The sequence below is a fragment of the Macrotis lagotis genome, chromosome 7 (genome assembly GCF_037893015.1).
Source record: "Macrotis lagotis isolate mMagLag1 chromosome 7, bilby.v1.9.chrom.fasta, whole genome shotgun sequence".
In the NCBI taxonomy this organism is placed as follows: Eukaryota; Metazoa; Chordata; class Mammalia; order Peramelemorphia; family Peramelidae; genus Macrotis; species Macrotis lagotis.
The window spans coordinates 197659538-197679438 of record NC_133664.1 but is presented as its reverse complement, the minus strand read 5'-3'; the positions used below and the strand labels follow the sequence as shown (position 1 = coordinate 197679438).

At 36.9% G+C, this 19901-nt stretch overlaps 1 protein-coding gene and 1 pseudogene across 3 annotated transcripts in view; both read left to right on the top strand.

The window, feature by feature from the left end:
• Window positions 1-19901, top strand: part of FOXJ2 (forkhead box J2) — a 287675-nt gene that overhangs the window by 79154 nt on the left and 188620 nt on the right. The gene's annotated exons all lie outside the window — the stretch shown is intronic.
• On the top strand, window positions 10750-13094 carry LOC141493950 (lysophospholipase D GDPD1 pseudogene; annotated as a pseudogene).

The following is a 19901-nucleotide window of genomic DNA, read 5'->3' as shown; positions in this document are numbered from 1 at the left end:
AATGATTCTCTCAGATCCTCAATTAGGCAAATGCAAAAAGAAAATAATTCTCTCAAAACCTCAGTGGGTCAAATGGAAAGCTCTTTCAAAAGTAGAATTCACCAATTGGAAAAGGAGTTGCAAAAGGTTAATGAAGAAAATTCCTCCCCCAAATAAAGAATGGAGTCTACAGAAACTAATGACTCCATGAGACAGCAAGAGTCAGTTAAACAAAATCAAAAAATAGAAAAAATAGCAGAAAATGTAAAATACCTCATCAACAAAACCACTGACCTTGAGAATAGATCGAGGAGGCACAGACTGAAAATTATAGGACTTCCTGAAAACATTGAAGAGAAAAAAAGCCTGGACTTAATATTACAGGATCTAGTGATGGTAAACTGCCCTAATACCATGGAATTGGAGGGCAAAGTAGTTTTTGAAAGAATACATGGATCCCCTCCAGAAAAAGATCCTAAAATGAAAACACCAAGGAATGTTGTGGCCAAATTCCAGAAGTAGCAGATAAAAGAGAAAATCCTATAAGCAGCCAGAAAGAAACAATTTAAATATCAAGGAGCCACAGTAAGGATTGTGCAGGACCTGGATGCATCAACATTAAGGGATCAAAGGGCCTGGGACGAGATCTTTTGAAGAGCAAGTGAGCTTGGAATGCAGCCAAGAATCTACTTTCCCGCAAAGCTGAGCCTTCTCTTCCAGGGAAAAAGATGGACATTTAACAAAATGGAAGAATTCCAAAAATTCCTGATGAAAAGACGAGAGCTAAATAGAAAATTCAGACATCAAACAGGAGGTTCAAGAGACACATGAAAAGGTAAAAAAGGGGGGGGGCAGTAAAAGGAAAAAAACTGCTATCCAGTAAGTTGAAACTGGCTATATCGCAGCATGGGAAAAAAGATTCTCATAAATCTTGAGATTGTAATTCGTTTTTGGGGGAGGAGTTTTCTTCATTAACCTTTTGCAACTCCTTTTCCAATTGGTCAATTCTACTTTTGAAAGAGCTTTCCATTTGACCAATTGAGGTTTTGAGAGAATTAATTTCTTTTTGCATTTGCCCATTTGAGGATCTGAGAGATTTATTCTCCTTTTGTGTTTGTCCAATTGTACTTTCTAAGGTTTTGTTTTCTTGTTGTAAGGTATTAATTGTCTCTCCCAAATTTTTAAGCTCCTTCCTTGTTTCTTCAAGGAAGTCTTTCTGTGCTGGAGACCAGATTGTATTCTCCTCAGAGGTTCCAGGTCTCTCTGAGTTGGGGTCTTTCCCTTCCAGGAATTTTTCTATGGATCCACCTTTCCTCTGACCCTTCTTCATTATGCTAAGACCTTGAGTTGGGGGGGGGGGGGCTGGTTCACCTGGGCTTGGGATCGCCAAAGGCTTTACTGAGTGCAGTTTCTCTGGCTGGCCAGTAGGAGGTCCTGGTTGCTTTCTCTGGAGTGTCTGTGACCTTGGTTGGGAGGCCTTCTCCCTTTGCTTGAGGGAAGGAATTGGAGCTATTGAATTCTTTTGCCTTCTATCAATGGTGGGCTTTACCCTGGCCTGAAGTCATTCCTCAGCTGGGCTGGGTCTTTTGCTCACACACCTGGGCCTGAGGTAGAAGTAGTTTACAATTGTTTGGTTTGGAGGAGGCTTCAGTGCAATGGAGGCTTGGACTCAGAGTGTCTCAGACCCAAGAAGCCTGGAGATGGTGTCCGCAGCTCTCCTGCACCAGACCTCTCCCCTCAGCCCCTTCCCCAAACTCCAGGGGGACAGCACCAACACCAGCACCTCTGCTTCCCCACAGACACAAGCCCCTTTCATCCAGCCCCACCGCTGATCCAGCAAGTCCGACTCTTGGGCCCTCAGACTCCCGGTTCCAATTCAGCTGTTAATCTGGCTGACCCGGGGCTGTTCCTCCCTCAGAGACCAGACTCACCCTCCGGTACTCAGCCAAGGCTGCTGCGGGAGACAAATCCTGAAGTAAATGTTCCTCTCCTGGCTTTTCTTTTTGGGTTTCCTGGTTCAGATTTCCTTTAAGAGGTTTTTTTCATGTGATAGATGGGGAAGAGATCAGGAGACTTTAGAACTATGCCTGTCTTCTCTCTGCCATCTTAGCCGGAAGTCTGAGAATTGTAACTCTTAACAGAGAGAATATACCTAGCCAGAAATGATGAACATTCATGATCTATCCATGAGACTGCTATCTAATGGGATATAACTGGCTTTAACACTATTTGGGAGAAAGACTCTAATAACTCTGAAGAATTTTAACTATATTCAATAGAATATACTGAACTAGAAGTGACAGACACTCAGAATTTTCTTTGACTTAGATAGAATGATCTAAAAAACACTACCTTCTTAAAAAAGAGGGACAGGAAAGAGACAGGAGGAGGGAGGGGATTGAATGGGGTAAATCTCATTACACCAAGAGGCACAAAAAACCTATGGTAATAAAGGGGAAGAAGGGAGCAGATTAGAAACACCTGAATCTTCTTCTCATCAGACTTGTCTTAAAGTCAACCTACATATACTCAGTTAACTTATAAAACATCTAACATTTCAAGTATTAAAAGGGGAAAAGGGGAGGGGGGTCAGAGAAAGGGAAGGGGAGTGGGGAAAAAAGGTGGAAATAACAAAAGAAAGGGAAGGGAAAGGAAAAGGGAAAAAGGGAAAGGGGAAAGAAAGGGGAGTGTGTGTTGTAGGAGGGCAAACACACTGAAGGGGTGGTATTCAGAAACAAAATACTGGGGAATATGGATAAAAGAGGGGAAAGGGGGAAAAATACAGAGGGAAGATAGCATGGAGGGCAATAAAGAATTAGTAATCATAACCTTGAATGTGAATGGGATGAACTCTCCCTTAAAACGAAAGCAAATAGCAGAGTGGATTAAAAACCAGAATCCTACAATATGCTGCTTACAAGAAACTCATTTGAAGCAGAGAGATACAAATAGAGTAAAGGTAAAAGGGTGGAGCAAAATAAATTTTGCTTCAGCTGAAGAAAAAAACCAGGGGTAGCAATCTTTATCTCAGACAAAGCAGCAGCAAAAACAGATAGCCTTAAAAGAGATAAGGAAGGAAACTTTATCCTCCTAAAAGGTACCATAGACAATAAAGTCATTTCAATATTGAATATATATGTACCCAGTGGGACAGCACCCAAATTCTTAGAGGAGAAGCTGAAAGAATTACAGGAAGACATAGACAGCAAAACTCTACTAGTAGGAGACCTCAACCTTCAGCTATCAGATCTAGATAAATCAAATCATAAAACAAACAAGAAAGAAATTAGGGAGGTAAATAGATTGTTAGAAAAATTAGATATGGTAGACTTATGGAGGAAACTGAATGGGGATAGGAAGGAATATACCTTTTTCTCTGCAGTACATGGAACTTATACAAAAATTGACCATGTACTAGGATATAAAAACCTAATGATCAACTGCAGAAAGGCAGAAAAAGTGAATACATCTTTCTCAGATCACAATGCAATAAAAGTCATATGCAATACTGGGCCAAGGAGATATAGACCCAGAACAAATTGGAAACTGAATAACCTCATCTTAAAAAATGAGTGGAACAAAAAACAAATTATAGAAAGAATTAATCATTTTATCCTAGATAATGATAATAATGAAACAACATACCAAAACCTATGGGATTCATTCAAAGCAACTCTCAGGGGATATATTATAGCTCTAAATGCTTACATGAATAAATTGGAGAAAGAGGAAATCAATGAACTAAACATGCAACTAAAAAAATTAGAGAAAGAACAAATCAAAAATCCCCAATCAAATACCAAATTAAAAATTTAAAAAATTAAAGGAGAAATTAATAAAATTGAAAGCAAAAAAACTATTGAATTAATAAATAAAACCAAAAGTTGATATTATGAAAAAACCAATAAAATTGAGAAACCTCTGGTCAATTTGATTAAAAAAAGAAAGAAGAAAAATAAATTGCTAGTATTATAAATGAAAAAGGTGAATTCACCACCAATGAGGAGGAAATTAAAGTAATACTTGGAAATTATTTTGCCCAACTTTATGCCAATAAATTTGATAATCTAAGTGAAATGGATGAATATTTACAAAAATATAAGTTGCCCAGGTTAAATGAAGAAGAGATTAAATACCTGAACAACCCTATCTCAGAAAAAGAATTTCAACAAGCCATTATTGAACTCCCTAAAAAAAAATCTCCAGGGCCTGATGGATTCACAAGTGAATTCTATCAAACATTTAAGGAACAATTGGTTCCAATCCTATATAAACTCTTTGGAAAAATAGGGAAAGATGGAACTCTGCCTAACTCTTTCTATGAAACCAATATGGTGCTGTTACCTAAACCAGGAAGAGTTAAAACAGAGAAAGAAAATTATAGACCTATTTCCCTGATGAATATAGATGCAAAAATCCTAAATAAAATCTTAGCAAAATGACTACAAGTCATCACTAGGATAATATATTATGATCAAGTAGGATTTATTCCAGGAATGCAGGGTTGGTTCAATATTAGGAAAACTGTTAGTATACTCAATTATATCAATAACAAACCTATCAGAAACCATATGATCATATCAATAGATGCTGAAACAGCTTTTGACAAAATACAGCATCCATTCCTATTAAAAACACTAGAGAGTGTAGGAATAAATGGACTGTTCCTTAAAATAATTAGCAGTATCTATCTGAAACCATCAAAAAGCATTATACTCAATGGGGAGAGGCTAGAGGCATTTCCAATAAGATCAGGGGTTAAACAAGGGTGCCCATTATCACCACTACTATTCAATACTGTATTAGAAATGTTAGCATCAGCAATTAGAGAAGAAAAAAAAATTAAAGGAATTAGAATTGGGAAGGAAGAGACAAAACTCTCACTATTCACAGATGACATGATGGTCTACCTAGAGAATACCAAGAAATCATCTAAAAAACTACTGGAAACAATTGGCAATTTTAGCAAAGTTTCAGGTTATAAAATAAACCCCCATAAATCCTCAACTTTACTATATAAGACTAGCAAGAAACAGCAGGAAGAGGTAGAAAGAGAAATTCCATTCAAAGTAACCTCAGACAGTGTAAAATACTTGGGAGTTTATTTGCCAAGACAGACTCAGAAGCTTTTTGAAAACAATTATAAAACACTTCTTACACAAATTAAATCAGATTTAAATAACTGGGCAAATATCAAATGCTCATGGACAGGTAGAGCTAATATAATAAAAATGACAATTCTACCAAAACTAAACTATCTGTTTAGTGCCCTACCAATCAAAATTCAAAAAAATTACTTTAATGAGCTAGAAAAAATTGTAAGTAAATTCATATGGAGAAATAAAAAGTCAAGAATTGCCAGGAGCTTAATGAAAAAAAAGAGCAAACGAAGGTGGCTTAGCACTACCCGATCTAAAAATTATATTATAAAGCATCAGTCATCAAAACTGTTTGGTATTGGCTAAGAAATAGAGTGGTGGACCAGTGGAATAGACTAGGTGTAAAAGCAGGAGAGGATTATAGTAATCTGCTGTTTGATAAACGCAAAGAGTCAGGCCACCTGGATAAAAACTCCCTCTTTGATAAAAACTGCTGGGATAATTGGAAGTTAGTATGGAAGAAACTTAGATTAGACCAACACCTCACACCCTTTACCAAGATAAGATCCAAATGGTTACAGGACACAGACATAAAAAACAATACTATAAGCAAATTAGAAGATCAAGGACTAGTCTACCTGTCAGATCTATGGAACGGGGAACAGTTTATGACTAAGGAAGAATTGGAGAACATCACTAATAACCAATTAGATGATTTCAATTACATTAATAAAAAGCTTTTGCACAGATAAAACCAATGTAATCAAGATCAAAAGAAAAGTAGTAAATTGGGAAATAATCTTTACAACTAATGATTCTGACAAAAGACTCATTTCTAAAACATACAGAGAACTGAGTCATATTATAAAAAAAAAGCCATTCCCCAATTGACAAATGGTCAAAGGATATGCAAAGGCAATTTACAGATGAGAAGATCAAAGCAATACATAGCCATATGAAAAAATGCTCTAAATCATTAATTATTAGAGAAATGCAAATTAAAGCTTCTCTGAGGTACCACCTCACACCTCTCAGATTGGCCAGTATTACCAGGAAGGATAATGATCATTGTTGGAAGGGATGTGGGAAATCTGGGACACTATTACATTGTTGGTGGAGCTGTGAACTCATCCAACCCTTCTGGAGAGCTATTTGGAACTATGCCCAAAGGGCAACAAAAATGTGCATACCCTTTGACCCAGTAATAGCACTACTGGGTCTGAAGAGATGAGGAAAAAGGGTAAAAACATTACTTGTACAAAAATATTTATAGCAGCCCTGTTTGTGGTGGCAAAGAATTGGAAAATCTAGTAAATGTCTTTCAATTGGGGAATGGTTTAGCAAACTGTGGTATATGTATGTCATGGAACACTATTGTTCTATTAGAAACCAGGAGGGATGGGATTTCAGGGAAACGTGGAGGGATTTGTATGAACTGATGCTGAGTGAGATGAGCAGAACCAGAAAAACACTGTACACCCTAACAGCAACATGGGAGTGATGTTCAACCTTGAAGGACTTGCTCATTCCATCAGCGCAACAATTGGGAACAATTTTAGGCTGTCTGCAAAGGAGAGTACCATCTGTATCCAGATAAGGAGCTGTGGAATTTGAACAAAGTACAAGGACTATTCCCTTTAATTTGGAAAAAAACCCAGATGTCTTATGGTTTGATCTGGTTACCTCTGAGAATTCTGTTCTCTTTAAGGATATGATTCCTCTCTCATCACACCCAATTTGGATCGAGGTACAACATGGAAACAAAGTAAAGACTGACGGAGTGCTATCTGTGGGGTGGGGGTGGGGGGAGGGAAGCAAGATTGGGGGAAAACTGTAAAACTCAAATAATATCTTTAATAAAATTTTTTTTAAAAAGTGACCTGGTGGGGCAACTATGTGGTGAAGTGGATAAAGCACTGGCCCTGGAGTCAGGAGTACCTGGGTTCAAATCTGGTCTCAGACACTTAATAATTACCTAGTTGTGTGGCCTTGGGCAAGACACTGAACCCCATTTGCCTTGCAAAAACCTAAAAAAAAAATAAAAAATAAAGTGGACATAGTGTTCATTCAGATTCTGTGGTTTGAATTTTTTTTTTAATCTGGATGTGAATGACATTATCCATAACATGTCTCCCAGAGTTATCCTAGATCTCTGAACAGCTGAGAGGAGTGCATCCATCGTAGATGATCAGCTCACAATGTGGTTGCTAATATGTACAATGTTCTCTTGGTTCTGTTCCCTTTGCTCAGTATCAGTTCATATAATTCTTTCCTAGTTTGTTTAGAATCCAGCCATTCATGGTTTCTTATAGAACAAGAATATTCCATAACATTCATGTACCATAACTTGTTCAGCCATTCCTCAATTAATGGGCATCCCTCAATTTCTAGTTCTTTGCCACTACAAAAAGAGCTGCTACAAATATTTTTTTTTTTGGTTTTTTCAAGGCAATGGGTTTAAGTGACTTGACAAGATCACACAGCTAAATAATCATTAAGTGTCTGAGGCCAGATTTGAACTCAGGTCCTCCTGACTCCAGGGTTGGTGCTTTATCCACTGTGCCACCTAGCTTCCATATTGCTACAAATATTTTTGAAAAGGTGACTTTTCCAATTTTTTATTAATTCTTATGGATATAGGCCTATTATTGTTATTGTTGGGTCAAAGGGTATAATCAATTTTATTAATAGCAAGATTTAATGAAGGAACAAATGAATGTAGCTCCAAATTCCACCCTGGATCATTTACATAATACTCTTCTATTGGTGGGCAACTAGGTGGCACAGTGAATGGAGTACCAGTCCTGGAGTCAGGAAGTTAGGAAGAACTGAGTTCAAATCGGGCCTCAGATTTGTTTACTAATTTACTTACTTACATCCTGACTGTGTGATCCTAGAGAAGTCACTTAACCCTAATTCAGTTTCCTCATTTATAAATGAGCTGCAGAAGGAAATGACAAACCACTCTGGTCCCTTTGTTAAAAGAAAACCCTAAAGGGGTCATGAAAAGTTGTATACAACTGAAAACAATGAACAACAACTTCTCATTGGTGATGATAGTGATGAAAAGGGTAGAATTGGTTCCAGAACGCAGAGAAGAAAAACTGTCTTTTTGTTTCCTATTTTGAGAGTCGATAAAATTTATTTCCAAAAATTTCTTTTTTTTATTTAGGTTTTTGCAAGGCAAGCAGGGTTAAGTGGCTTGCCCAAGGTCACACAGCTAGGTAATTATTTTAGAGTCTGAGACCAGATTTTTACCCAGGTACTCCTGACTCCAGAGCCAGTGCTTTATCTACTGCGCCACCTAGCCGCCCCTCCAAAATTTCTTAAAGCAAAAACCTAGAGAGTAAGAGAACAGATTTTGGAAGGCAGACATGTATAGTCCATCAACATGACCTTGATTTCTAACTCACATCACTAGAGACTTGGGATAATTTCCCCTTGGGTGAGATTGGGGTCCCTTTCCATTAAGCTGAGATATCTTGCTCCAAGTAAAATAACTTATTTACTATTCTTATTTTAGTTTGCTATATGCTTGAATAAAAGAGTTTATTCATTATTTGTGATGATCTTTTGTATAAAGTAGTTTTTAGAAAGGAGCCAAGCCTTTGAACAAAAGTCACACCCTTTCTTTAAAGGTTAGTGACCAGAACAGTGATATGAACCTCTAAATCATTTCCTCAAGACTAACTATATTTAAAGGAGCAGATATAATCCTAGTATAACACCTTCTTTCTAAGGAGAACAAAATGCCCAGTTTCCTAGCCTCTTCTCCAACTTCCCTTCAGACAGAAATCAGTCTCCCTTCCAAGGGAGTAGGCAATATTCCAGAGATGTCTACTCATGCCTCCCTATAAACCATACTCACCTGTATTATACCATAAGAGAGAAACGAGTGAAGGTGTTGAAACTGGGATCTGTGACTAATATGACACAAAAGGAAAATAATAAATATTGGAGAAGTAGGAAAATTGGGACACTGATGCATTGTTGGAGGAGTTGTGAACTAATTCAACCATTCTGGAAAGCAATTTGGAATTATGCCCAAAGGGCAATAAAACTGCATATCATTTGACCCAACAAAATCACTACTGGGTCAGTATCCCAGAGATCACAATAAAGGGCAAAAAACCCACATATACAAAAATATTCATCATAGCTCTGTTCATGGTGGCAAAAATTAGAAACAGGAGATGCCTATCAATTGGGGAATGACTGAACAAACTGTGATACATGAATGTGATGGAATACTATTGTTCTATAAGAAATTATGAGAAACAGAGGACCTCAGAAAATCCTAGAAAAAACTTACATAAACTGATGCTGAGTGAAATGAGCAGAACCAGAAGAACATTATACACACCAACAACAACACGGGGTGATGATCAACCATGATGGACTTGTTCATTTCAGCAGTAAAATAACCAAAGACATTTATTTCAAAAAGACTTTTGAAGAAAAGTACCATCCATATCCAGAAAGGAAACTGTGGATTTAATTGCAGACCAAAGCTTACCAACTTCCATTTTTAAAAACTGTCTTATACATTATGTCATTTTTTTTTCTCTGTGATTTTTTTATCTTCTCTTTGGATTTGATTCTTCTTTCACAATGTGATTAACATGGATCTATGTTTAGCATAATTACATGTGTAGAGCTTATATTAGATTGTTTTCTGTTGGGGGGGGCTAGGTGGGAGAAAAGGGAAGGGAGGAAAGAAGAAAAATGTAAAAACTCAAAACCTGGTCAAAAAAAAGATTGGTGAAAACTATTGTTGCATTTTTCTAAAAATATGGAACACTAGTTTTCATCAATCATTTTTGGCCAGGTTTTGAGTTTTACATAAATAAAAATATTTTTAAAAATAAAAAAGAAAGGAGTAGAATAGCTTCAGAAAAATCTGGAAAGAATCACAGGAACTGAACAAAGTGAAGTGAGCAGAATCAGGAAAACATGGCTGATTTACCTATTATCAGCAATACAATGATCCAAGAAAATTCCAAAAGACTCATGACATAAAATGCTATTCATATCCAGAGAAAGAACTATGAAGTCTGACTACAGACCAAAACATACTATTTTCATGGTTTGGGGGGAGGGGTTGTGTTTATTCCTTTTTGTTCTTTTTTCTTCTTTCAGAACATGACTAATGTAGAAATATGTTTAACATGATTATACATGTATAATCTATATCTGATTGTTGTCATTTTGTGGGGAGGAGAGAGAAAATTTGGAACTCAAAATTTTATTAGAAAATGAATGAGGAGGGCGGCTAGGTGGCATAGTGAATGAAGCACCGGCCTTGGAGTCGGGAGTACCTGGGTTCAAATCCGGTCTCAGACACTTAATAATTACCTAGCCGTGTGGCCTTGGGCAAGCCATTTAACCCCATTGCCTTGCAAAAAAAAATCTTATAAAAAAAAGAAAATGAATGAGGAAAAACTATCTTTACATGTAATTGGAAAAAATAAAATCAATTCACTTTTTTTAGGGTTTTTTTTTTTTGCAAGCAAATGGGGTTAAATGGCTTGCCCAAGGCCACACGGCTAGGTAATTATTAAGTGTCTGAGACCGGATTTGAACCCAGGTACTCCCGACTCCAAGGCCGGTGCTTCATTCACTATGCCACCTAGCCACCCCTGAATTCACTTTTTCAAAAAAAGAAAAAGAAATTGGGCTCTGTTGACCAATGAAATAAGGAAACTAAGAGGCTCAGTGGACAGAATACTAGTCCTGAAGTTAGGAAGACCTACTATCATCGACCCTCCATGTGCCTTAATCCATTGGGGAAGGAAATGGCAAACCTCTCCAGTAAGTTTACCAAGAAAACCTCATAGAGAGTTTTGGTGTACTATGTTCCACAGAATCATGAAAAATCAAATATGAATGAAAACAATAACGCAGTCACATTTAGGTTGACACAAAACTTACACACACACACACACACACACACATACACACACACACACACACACACACACACACACACACACACACACACAAACACACTTTACCCTTAACCCAAGAATAGTAATCATAACTTCATATATTGTGAATAGAATGAACTAATTCATAAAATGGAGAAGGGTGACAAAATTAGTTAGAAACTAAAACCCTATTTATAAGAAGCACACTTAAAACAGAAAGATACATGTGGAGGGAAGTAGGGGTGAGGGTCATACTGAGAGAGATGGGCCTCCCCACCCAAGTTACTGCACTGTTTTCCAGATTTATCTGCTGTCCACCCTGGGGTTCTTTGTGATGATCTCATTCCTGTTGCCTGAGTACCCAACCTTGCTATACCAGAGGAAGAAGCAGTAATTCTTCAGCAAACACATCTCTCACTGCAGAGGAGCTGGAGAGAACCTGGAGAATACAATGGCAGCCTTTTGACATGTAGTTAATATGGGAACTGATATTCTGGAATTGGACTGCCATATCCCAAAAGAGGAACAAGTGATTACATCCCATAGTGGGGATCTGAAGAGATCAACTGAAATAAATATGAACGTCTATGACTTGAAGAACTATGAACTCCCACCTTACCCTGGCAAACTGGAGGTAACATTTCAAAAAGGAAGTCAAATGGTAATACATGTAGAGACTATATTACATTGCTTTCTGTCAGGGGGAAGGCAGAGAGTAGAGAAGGAGGGAGAAAAATGAAACACAAAACCTTACAAAAAAAATGATTGTTGAAAAGTTCCATTGCATGTATGTAGTTGGAAAAATAAATAAAATATTTTTTAAAAGGTGGGGAGTCAAAAGTGAGGTAGAAGACAAGCACATTCCGTTACTGAAGGAAATTTTTGAAGCCTTTCCTCACAGTCTAGTAAACATTGATATCAAAGTCAACAATCATCTTCTGATTAAAAAGGTTTCAGAGTTGATAACTCAGTACAAAGGTATGGAGCAATGACAAATATGAAATTGTAGAGAAGTGGCATGAAGAGAATTTAGATCTCCTCATTCTCTTCAGTCTATGTGTTCTGTCCATTCTTGGCCTCTTCTACACTGGCCTCTTGCTCTTTTTGACCATCTGTGAGCAATTTTTTGAAATTCCAATGCTTTCTATAACATTGAAACTGCAGGAACCACATAGCATATCAAGAAGTCAAAAATTTCTCATCTGGCTGGCTAATAGGTTGCAAATAAGGAAAGTTTTATTTGCCCGAGGCTTTCAGGTATATGTTTGGACTCTAAATGAAGAGTATGAAAAGAAAAAAAATTTTGACTTAGGAGCATTTGGAGTGATAACAAACTATCCAAAAAAACTTAAGGAATTTTTACATAATTATATATAATACAACATTAAAAAGGCATTTGAAGAAGACTAAGAAATATTGTTTTTTTCATCATCACATAAATAAGGCAGAATGGTAAAAGATGTAATTAATTGCATTTCATTACCACATTTTTAAGCTTGTTCAGAAATGAAGAAACTATAATGTATATTTTAAAGTATAGATTGCAGATTTTATGTTTATACATGGTTTGTTTAGGAAAAAGCTAATATTGATTGGGATTGGGCATGTAAAAGATGAATAGAGGATGAAGATTTCTGTGTTCTATTTTGGATCAAGATTTCTGTATTCCATCCATTGAAGCAATTTGCAAATCATAAAATAACACTAGCAGACTAAGTAAAATCTGACTTCGAGGGACTTTGACATTCACCAGGCTGAGATCAGTTAATCAGCAAAATTAAATTATTGAAAAATTGCCATCATTCCTAACTTTGTTCTTCATTTTGGGACCTTTATAGCCTGCACATTAAAAAAAAAAGATACCTTTAGAAGAAGTAACAACAATAAAAAACTAATGAAGTGTTTATCTGATAATACTGTGATCAGTAGTGAGTTTCATAGAAATAACTGGAAATACCACTATAGACCAGAAACAAAATCTGTAGACAGAACTAATTTTAATTTGGCTATTGTTATAATCTTTTATTAAAAAAGAATGTTACATCCAGAGGAAGAAAAACAAAACACACACACACACACACACACACACACACAACACACACAGACACAATAACCCTTCAGAATCTGATGAACATTTTATAAAAATTATCTCTTCATGTATCTCTTTCCCTTAATCCTAATTCTTCATACCAAAAATTAGTAATCTGTAAACATGTTTATCAAAATATGTATGTAAAATGCTAACCTGACTGTTCACCTCTGATGGGAGGGGAGTGGGAAGGGAAGGTAGAAGGAAATTTTGTAACTTAAAAATATACATGTGCATATGGATGAAAATAAATAATTTTTTAAAAAAGAATGTTAGACTAGTCTTGTAGTATTTTGGTGTGTATTTGGTCTGAATATGTATTTAAGTTTGTACATACATGCCTTCAACTCTAAGGCTAACTATGGTTTCATTGTAAACATTGCAAGTAGACTTGTACGTTATTATTGAGACTAGAACCTCTCAAGATATAAAAGATTGCAATTTTGACAATGTTTTGCATTTTGCATGTCTGTTCCTGGATATTAAAAAAATCACTTTGATTCTTGTTAAAGAAGGTGATATCACTGTTTCCATACTTTTGGATAACCCCACCTGATCTATATCCACTTTCTGCTAACCAAGTAGTCCCTTTGGAGTGTTAGCTGGAAATAACAATTGAAGACTCCCTCTCGCAGTCTTTCTTCTATGACTACATGTAAATCTTTTTCTAATCCTTTTGGGTATTTGTCATCATGGATTATGATCTCTGATCAATATTAGAGATCTCAGACACTTGTCATTTGTAAACTAATTTCTCATGAAAGATGAGGATTCTCTCTCATGAGGGTAAAAACAGATTTTTTTTAACAGAAATAAAGTTTTCCAAGGATATGCGAAAAAAAATGTATAATGAAGGTTAAAATAACGGATAAAGTAGAATTTAACATGCGTCATCTGAATCCAAAAATGCTAGCATAGCATTCTTGACCTCAGAAAATAGTAAACAATACTAAAAGAATGTTATATAAGGCAAGCAAGGACACTATATTATGTTTAAAGTTTTCATAATAATAAAACATTGTATGTGTATTTTTACATATATATACATTGGATATCATTGAATGACATAATGTGAAAGAATTTAAAAGAACTATCAACTGGATTACAGCAAAAATTAGATAATAAGATGACAATTATGTATTTCTCATACAAATAACATACAAATAGAAGAAAGTTATAGTCCTGAATAAAACATTTTTAAAAATTAGATGTGATAAACCTTTAAGCAATTATTGAATGACATCCAAAGAGTTTTCTAGTATTCAGAATTTATCAAACCTGTACAAAAAAGTAACAATATGTTAGTGTATAAGGAATTACTTACCTCCATTATGAATCTCAAAGTAGCAAAGGGGAGTCAGAAGTATTTCAACTCTACCTCAACCAGCTTGCTGAGGCAAATGAGTGAAGGAGCAGATAGGATTGGAAAGGGTGGCCAAGGAATTTATATCATCACAGGGAACTAGATTTCAGTAATAGATAAAACACAGAAGGAACAAGAGAGGAAAATATATGGGATCAATGGGATTTTGTTGCCTGTGGGTATAAGAGGTAAATTATACTTGATTAGAACTTTAGGATGGGAGTGTTGAGGGGACAGGAATAAGAAATCAGGTTGCATTGGGATGAGGACTTATAAGAATTCAGAATCACTACATATGACTGGGTGTAAGAAAGTTCATTGTTGAGTGGAAGGTACCAACCTCTTCCCAAGGAAGGCTGGAGATCAGGCTGGATATAAATGCAGCATGAGATGATAGGCACATGGTCAGATATTACATAGCCCATTTTACTTCTCTTTTTTCCTCTTAAGGCTAGACATTAGACATAAAATGATGCAACAAGAGATAGAAGTCAAATCTGTATGGCAGAAGAAGAAAGTTCCACTTTCTACTGACCTTCCTCTTCCTCTTCCCTCAAGGGATAGAAGTAGCAGAAGATGGAATTTTTGTTTGCTTATTTTTTTAGTTTTTGCAAGGCAATGGGGTTAAGTGGCTTGCCCAAGGTCACACAGCTAAGGCGAATAGTAAGTATCTGAGGCTGGATTTGAACTCAGGTACTCCTGACTCCAGAGCCAGTGCTCTATGCACTGTGCCACCTAGCTGCCCAATATGGAAGTCTTAAGGTGGATTCTTTTAAGATTGGAAAAACAATTTATGGCTATTTAACTCAATAGATTTTTCACAGAAGTGAGCATCCTGACCTGTACAAAGAATAACTGAGAAAAATGACATTTCCAGGGAGGGAAGAGCATTACCCAGAAATCTTTCCTCAAAGTGAGAGGAGGCCCTGTTCACATAGGAAGATTGGACTAAACTCAAAGACAATGCCTTTCTTGTCTAGTATTTCATCTCTGGAGTCTTCTAGTGTACAGAGATAATCATAGGGTTTGATAGTGATAGTCAATCTGGCCCCTTCACCAAGTTCCAGTTCAGGGAATTAGACCTAGCAATATAATGAAGTTGATGATCATCCCATACCATCAGTCCAGATATAAAGTAAGAAAGGTAGGAAAGTCATAAAAGAGCTAGTCCCATCCAACGTAGGGACAGACTAATTTATGTCACAGGTGAAGTAGGAAAGGTGGCTACACTTACAGTCAGATGAGAATACTAAACACTGCCCAGCTAATATTTGCTTTGCACATCATTGCATGTATCTATTGTCACATACATGGTCACATAATTACTATAGTAGTAAACCTTGAAAAACCTTAAGGTGTTGTATAAATGCTAGCCATTAGTAGTAGTAAAAGTTACATGGTAACTATGAGCTCTTTTATTCTTGATTTATGAGTATGCTAGGGCTGATACAACTTACTTTCCTTTAAAATAAATTAAAATATTTGTGTTTACTTATGCTTATGCATTATGGTTATGTAGGTGCTCTTAGAAGGTACATGTGCTATATCTTACATATAATCTATATATTCAGTTGTTGATGCAATCTAGAAAGAAGATAATATTAACAATAAATAATAATTTCAGTGCCCTCCCCAGAGCATTCACTGATCCTCCTTCCAGTCTGTCTCCCTGAAACCACCCTTGTAGAAGAGTTCACCAAATCCATAAACAAGCATTTATCTACATCAGCTGAAGAGAAAGAAAGGGAAATTAGCTAAAGCTGGAGAGCATTCTGACAGACAACAGGAAGAAGTATATGCCAGATGGATCAAATCACTATGGAGTTCAAGATCTAAAATCTAAGAGTGTCAGAAATTGCAGTTTTCCTAAGGTAAGAATAATATCCTAATCCCCCCCCACTTCCCTCCTGCAAGTTAGGCTAATTTTTCCCTAAAAGATATTTGGTTGGCTCAGGGTCTAAGGGTTCAGATTATTGATGCCATTGACTTAATAGAAAGTGGCTTTGATAAACATGAGAGAATTTCAGTTGCCTGACTGGTTGATGTGATGAGAGCTTCACTCCCTTTAGACATTATCATGATTCTTCTAAAAGCATCTTTCTCTTCCTCCACATAGAGATACCATTTTAGTAAACTGATGGGTTTTGTAGATGCACCAAACCTCCATCATATTTCCCCACATTTAAAATATTTGTCAGCTAAATACAAATAGAGAGGCGTACATTTTGACTACATTGTCCATATCCCTAATCCTGAACAGATTTTTGGGGTCTCCAGGGAGACATAAATATTATCCTTTAATTTGCTTCCCCAGGAATATATGAGTCTCAAAACAGTAAATCTGGTACAGTGTTATAAATATAAAAAGAGATGAAAAGAGAAGAGAGGATAGGATAGAAGGGAAGAGGGAAAAACTGTCTTCTTGTATTGGTGCATACTGGGCTTTTACAATTACATGGTATTCTCCCCAAAGGAATTTTGGAGTGAGATCAAATAGAAATCACCCTCCTATTTTTAAGGAACAAACTAAATCAACTTGATTTTTTCCTGTAAACTGTTCTGAGCCTTTCAGGGCTAGGGTATGTCATTCTTTTACTGTCCCACAAGAGGTCCCCTCTATGTTTTGAGAACAGATTCACCTTACACATGCAATACACACAGAATTAATTTAATCATTGAGTAATAACTAAAGAAGAGAAAATGGAGCTTTCCACCTTAGCAAAGCCAATTCCCTATTCCAGTACAAGAACATGCAAACTACACAGAGATTAGGAAATTGGGGCAGACAGGAAGCCATTCCCTTAATTTCCTGGGATGAACCAATTATCTTGGGTGAAAACTCCACCATGATCTCTCAGCACATGATGCATGAATCTGATACCAAATCAATGACTACTAACCAAAAGTCAGTGTAGAAGATCTCTGCCCCTTCCCTCACATGCTACAGTCATGTAAGCCCAGAGCTCAATCCATAGGAAGGACCTGGCAGGACCTCATTGGAAGAATTGAACTCCAAATATTTTTGCCTCTCTTTTAGTGGATAGAGGCATCAGTAAAATAGGTAGAATCATGTTGTTTGGGACCCAAGTCCTTATTTATAGATAAGACCCACGGAGTCAAGGAGGAGGCAAGATTCTGGGATCTGCTCTGGAGACTTCAGTCTCTGACCTAAGAGCCACATGTTTATAAATGGCACCAATACCAGAGGGAATATGTCAATTCACCCTGACAAGAGTGATTAAGGAATCATTTGCATTTAGTAATAAAGGCCTTCCATCCATTATCTACTGCATCATCCAACTCATAGTTGGCAATTCTGGACAAAGAGCAGTGAGGTCCAAAAAAAGCACCTACTTTTCGAAAGTGTTTGGTCCTTTTGAGGAAGCAGGAGTTTCAAAAGTCTAATGGTCACTTATTCTGACCACTTCTTGGTAACTGCCTAAGGCAGCAATTAACAAAGTGCCTGGAAGATAGTGAAACTTTAGTTAATGTTTACTGATTGATTGAACAAAGATTTCCAGAAACATGGTCCACAAGAGACTGCTGGACAACCTGCTTTAGATCTTCCAAGGATATAACCTAATCTGTGTTCATCTTGAAAGAGGCAAACTTAAAGGCAAATCAGTAAATGGTGACCCCCAAAGAATCTTTGAGTTTCCTTCTTAGATGGCAAGGAAGTGATCACATTAGCTTGTTCTAGCCTATACCTCGAATCTTCTGTTTTTTCCTGCCTGCTTTATTCCTTGAAACTTTGAGGAAGGGGCTGGATCTTAAGTTTTCTTAAGGTTGAATTCCCTACCCTTTACCTCTCAAACTATCTTACCTAGGGCCTCTGCCACTGTGGCCTCACCTGACCCAATCAACATTATGTCATCAGTGTTCATGACATATACCTCAATGCCATCAAGAAGGGAGGCTTCTTTCAGGTCTCTTCCCAGCATAGGTGGAAGTATGAGAGAAAATTCAGGTAATACTGGTATTACCTGTATATAATATACCTGGTAATACAGGTGTATTGTCGGTGTACTGAATTTCTTGGTGAAAGCAAACCGCTGCTGAGTAGGTTCAGCCATAGGAATAGAAAAAAAATTAAAAAGCATTGTAAAATCCTATACCAGCTTCCTTGAACCTGAGTTACCTGGTGTATAACACTGATGAGATCAGGAACATTTGTAGTGAAGGACAATAACAACACTATGTAGCTTCCTACAGTCTACCATAAGCTCCCAGGTTCCACCTGTCTTCTTCATTGACAACGGAGAGTTGTAATAAAGAGAACTGGCATAATGAATTGCTGCCTACATCCCCATTCCTAGAGAAGAAATACCTTTACTACAATGTTACTCAAATCTATTGATATTTCAGATTAACTCTAAGGATTTCCATCTCAGTGAGATGAATAAAAATCTTATTTATATATACATAACATATAAATATATAGATAAGAACCGACTTCTCACTAGTCCCCTCCCCATATCCAGGCTATTGCCAAGTCCTTTTGATTTCACCTTTGCAACATATACTTTCAAATATATCTTCTTATCTCTGATACTGCCATCCCTCTGGTGCTGGACCTCATCACTTCACACCTGGACTATTGCAGTCCTTCTGGTAGATTGATCTGCCTCAGGTCTCTACCCACTTTGGTTTGTTTTCCATTCAACCACCATAGTGATTTTTCTAAAATTCATGTCTGACCATGTCACCTCCATTTTCAATAAATTCCAGTATCTCCCTATGACTTCTAGGAACAAACACAAGATCCTTTTTGGTGCTGAAAAGTCTTTATAACCTAACCCCTCACCCCTACACTTTTCCAGTCTTTTTACACATTAATTTTTTTAAATTACTTACTTATTTATTATTCTAACTACATGCAAAAATAGTGGTCAATATTCACCTTTTTGTAAAATTCCATATTTTTCTCTCTCCATCTTGTCCCACCTCTCCCCCCTCCCCTTGATAGCAAGCAATCTGATAGAGGTTATACAGGTATAACTATACATATTAATCCTTACCATATACTTTATGATCCAGTAACACTGACCTCCAGGCTGTTCCATGAACAGGGTACTCCATCTCTCAGCTCCAGGCATTTTCTCTGACTGTCCCCCATATCTGAAATTCTTTCCCTCTTCATCTCTGCCTTCTGTTTTTCCTTTAGGTCATAATTAAAACCCCCACCTTCTGTAGGAAACCTTTCTCCATACCTCTTAATTCTAGTGCCTTCTCTCTATTAACTATTTCCTATTTATTCAATATGTAGTTTGTTCATAAATATTTGTTTGCTTGTTGCCTCCTTCATTAGATTTGAGTTCCCATCTTTTCCTGGCCAATTGGTAACTTTCTCCCCATCCAGACCTCCACCTCTTCCCCTCTTTCTAGCGCATACACACGCACACACACACACACACACACACACACACACACACGGTAGACAGTCT